The 4,431-nt window shown below is 45.5% G+C and overlaps 1 pseudogene; it reads right to left on the minus strand.

Moving 5' to 3' along the window:
• Nucleotides 1–426: 426 nt before the first annotated feature.
• On the minus strand, nucleotides 427–918 carry LOC108178894 (putative uncharacterized protein C6orf52 pseudogene; annotated as a pseudogene).
• Nucleotides 919–4,431: the final 3,513 nt, after the last annotated feature.

Raw genomic sequence — 4,431 nt, forward strand, 5'->3', positions numbered from 1 at the left:
TGATCCGAAGCCAGGAGCCAGGTGCTTTCTCCTGGTCTCCCATTCGGGTGCAGGGCCCAAGCACTTGGGCCATCCTCCACTGCCTTCTCGGGTCACAGCAGAGAGCTGGACTGGAAGAGAAGCAACAGGGACAGAATCAGCGCCCCAACCGGGACTAGAACCTGGGTTGCCAGTGCCGCAGGTGGAGGATTAGCCTAGGGAGCCGTGGCGCCAGCCTCACTTCTTTTCCAATCTTAGTGGCTTTTATTTCATTATCTCTACTAGTTGCCTTGCTAGAGCCTCTATTGAATGATGAATAGGAATGTGAGAGCGCACATCTTTTTTTTTTCTCTTAATTTTCTGGAATACTCTTGGGACAACTCCCTTCCCCCCACCCAAAACAAGACAATGAATACAATTGCTGGGGAGCTTAATGAATGCCTTGTTTCACTCCGGGATGCTGGAGTCAACCTTATCCAGAGGCTGCCAGTGACAGTTCATGAGGGAATCATAGAGTTCTTCACTTTTTGCCATAAATCGTTTAATTCTTCAATATTCAAATGAAGATTGGGATCTACTAGTGGGTCTTCATCTCGGGTTTCAGCCACAGCTGTGGTTTCTTTGGGCATAACCCAAGCTCCAGCTGTGGATTCTGGGGTCTCACGTGCACAAAGGAGGTCGCATCGGTTTCTGCCCACTGCACAGCCACAGCTGTGGCCAGGGAGAGCATAGGCACCATGCTGTCGCTCACACCAGCTGCCTTGGACTCCAGCTGGGAGAGGGAGAGGGAGGGGGAGGGAGAGAGGGAGAGGGAGGAGGGAGGAGGGAGGAGGGAGGAGGGAGGTGGGAGGGGGACTCCAGCTTCAGCCACCGCCAGTGGCGGTAATGGTTGTTTTGTTGTGTTTCACCCAAACCTGCAAAACTCTCCCATCTGGCCATTTACCCACGAGCTTTGTATACAGATCTTAGAATGAATGCATTTTGTCTTCCACCACTAAGGATGGTGCAGACATGGGGATTTTTGTTAATGACATTGATCAAGTACATAAATCTAACATCGATTATATTATTATGTACTTACACTTTGCCATGAAAATGTTTTAGATTTTGACACAATTTACATTTTTCCATCTCTCAAAAAGATCATGTGGCTTTTGTCCTTGATTCTTTTAAAATTATTTATTTATCTGAGAGGTAGAGAGAGGGGAAGGGAAAGAGAGAAGCAGAGACAGAGGCACAAAGACACACATAGAGGGAGAGGGGGAGACACAGAGGGAGCCAGCAAATGAGTTCTCAGTGCTCAGCTCCCTTCGCTTCCCAAATGCTTGCAATGGCCAGGGCTTGGCCAGGACAGAGCCAGGAAGTGAGAATGCAATCCATATCTCTCATGTGGGAGGCAGGAACCCGATATCATCACCACCCCTAGTGTCTTCGTACTTGGAAAGATGGAGTCGGAGACTGGAGTCCAGAACTGAACTCAGGTGCTCTGAGACAGATTTCTCAACACTAGGTCAATGCTCACTTCTCTTTATTCTTTAAATGTGGTTGTTAATTCATGGATTGATTTTATGCTGAATCAACCTCGTATTTGTAGTATAAATTCCTCTTGGTTTTAGTGTATAATTCTTCTTATGCTATCAATTTCAATTTGCTGGTATTTTGTTGAGGAGTTTTACTTCTATATATATATGTATATTAGAAATAGTGATATATAGTTTTTCCTCTTGTGATTTTTTTGTCTAGTTTTTTTAAAAAAAGATTTATTTATTTATTTGAAAGAGTTGGAGAGAAGGAGAGGCAGAGAGAGAGAAACAGAGAGTGAGGTCCTCCATCCACTGGTTATTCCCCAATTGGCCACAACGGCTGGAGCTGCAGCAATCCGAAGCCAGGAGCCAGGTGCTTCTTCCAGGTCTCCCACGTGGATGCAGGGCCCAAGCACTTGGGCCATCTTCTGCTTTCCCAGGCCATAGCAGAGAGCTGGATCGGAAGTGGAGCAGCCAGGACTGGAACCAACATGAACAGGATGCCGGCACTGCAGGCCGCAGCTTTACCCGCTATGCCACAACACCAGCCCCTTTGTCTAGTTTTGATATGAAGATTATATTGGCCTGATAGAAAGACCTGGGAAGTATTTGCTTCTATATTTTGGAAGAGTTTATGAAGGATCAGAATTAATTCTTCCTTAAATTTTTCATAGAATTTGGCAGTGAAACCACTGGGTTCTGGGCTGGAGGTAGATCTCTTTACATTTATACTACTTTCTGTATGTTGAGATTTTTGGATGTGATTAGTAATGTTTTCCTTAAATTTGGAGAGTTTCCATGTCATTATTTCTTCAGGTAGTCTTCCTTATCCTTTCTTTCCTTACCCTCTGGCGCTCCTGGGGAGCTTCTGGTGTCCCACAGGTATATGAGGCTCTGTTCATTACTCATTTTTTTTTTTTAATTTTCAGAGTAGATAATCTCAGTGAACATTTGTTTCAACTCAGGTTCTTTTTTCTCCTGTTCAAATATGAAGTTGAGGGGCCAGCACTATGGCACAGCAGGTTAAAACCCTGGCCAAAAGCACTGGCATCCCATATGGGTGCAGGTCAAGACCCGGCTGCTCCACTTCCGATCCAGCTCTCTGCTATGGCCGGGGAAAGCAGTAGAAGGTGGCCCTAGTGCTTGGGCCCCTGCACCCACGTGGGAGACCCGGAAGAAGCTCCTCGCTCCTGGCTTCGGATCGGCGCAGTGCTGGCCGTTTCGGCCAATTGGGGAGTAAACCAGCAGATGGAAGACCTCTCTCTCTCTCTCTCTCTCTCTCTCTCTCTCTGCCTCTCCTCTCTCTGTGTAACTCTGACTTTCAAATAAATAAATAAATCTTTTAAAAAAATATGAAGTTGAGCCCCTCCAGGGAGTTTTTCACTTCAGTCATTGTACTTTTCAACTCCAGAGTTTTGGTTTGGTTCTTTTAAATAATTTCCATCTCTTCTTTGGTTTTCTCTATTTGTTTAGTAATTGTTCTCACACGTTCCTTTAGGTCTTTGGACATGGCTTCCTTTAGTTCTTTGAATTTATTTCAAAGTTTGATATTTGTGGCTTCTCAGTTTTTATTGCCAATTTTTTTTCTGCGAATGAACTACATTTTATTTTCTTTTTTTTAAGATTTATTTATTTATCTGAAAGAGTAACACAGAGAGAAAGGCAGAGAGAAAGAGAGAGAGAGGGAGGTAGAGAGAGGTCTTCCATCTGCTGGTTCACTCCCCAATTGGCCGCAATGACCGAAGCTGCGCCGATCTGAAGCCAGGAGCTTCTTCTGGATCTCCAACATGGGTGCAGGGGCCTAATAACTTGGGCCATCTTCCATTGCTCTCCCAGGCCACAGCAGAGAGCTGGATCAAAAGTGGAGCAGCCAGGACTTGAACTGTCACCCACGTGGGATGCTGGCACTGCAGGCGGCAGCTTTACCCACTATGCCACAGTGTCGACACTTCATTTTCTTGTTTCCTTGCATGACTTAGAATTTTTCTTGATAGCTTGACATTTAAAATTACATAATGTAGTAACTCCAGGAATCATATTCCCTCCCTTCCCCGGCATCTGACATCACTGCTGTTTCTTGTTTCTAGTGTAGCTGTTGTAATTGCTGCTTGCTTGGTTAGTAACTCCTCTGAATTACGTCTGTACACCCTGTGTTCTTGGTCATGTGTGGCCACTGAGTGTCTTCCTGGCTTAGTGGTCAGCTAATGATTATGTAGTGATACTCTGAAAAGTCCTAAATTAATCAGCCTCTCATTTTTCACTGAGGGGCTCAGTGTTCATCCAGGCAATTTATGCCTTGGACTTGCCCTTCATTTCTGGCTGTGTAAATCCTCAAGGTCAGCCAGAGGTGATAAGTTGGGTCTTTCTCAGGTGTTTCCCGAGCAAACACAACCCTGGGAACAAGCACAGCCCCTCCAGCACATGGCCTTCTCGATCCTAGTAATCTAGGGGGAGTTGCAACCCCCGTAGACAATTCATTCTCATGTTTTCAGGTTTTTTATTCTGTCTTGTCCCAGCGCACGTTGCTGCCTTAGGTAACTGTGATAATAAGGGATTATCCTGATGCTTTTCGTCACAGGACTCTGGTTAAGAGGCTGTTACCACAGTGCAAGACCTGAATAAGAGCAAATAGACACCTTGCAAATTGGATCTTCAGGAACCCATCGAACACACCTGATAATTGTGATTTCCTGGAAATGGGGTTTTGAAAGGGCTCCAAGCCTTCCAGGGACTTTTAGGCTGCTGGTTTCTTTTTGGTTGTAGGCTGTTGATTTTCAAGGATACCAAAAAGCTGGGGAGGGGGGCCGACAATAGTGCAAGTTAAAAAGCCAGACCACCCAGCCGCGATGCTTCAATAAACGCTCCCAGGTTGCTTTCGGCCTTCAGTTGATTTCCAAAGCTCTAACAGAGTTGACTTCGACACTTTCTG

Source organism: Oryctolagus cuniculus, chromosome 5 (assembly GCF_964237555.1).
Source record: "Oryctolagus cuniculus chromosome 5, mOryCun1.1, whole genome shotgun sequence".
NCBI lineage: Eukaryota > Metazoa > Chordata > Mammalia > Lagomorpha > Leporidae > Oryctolagus > Oryctolagus cuniculus.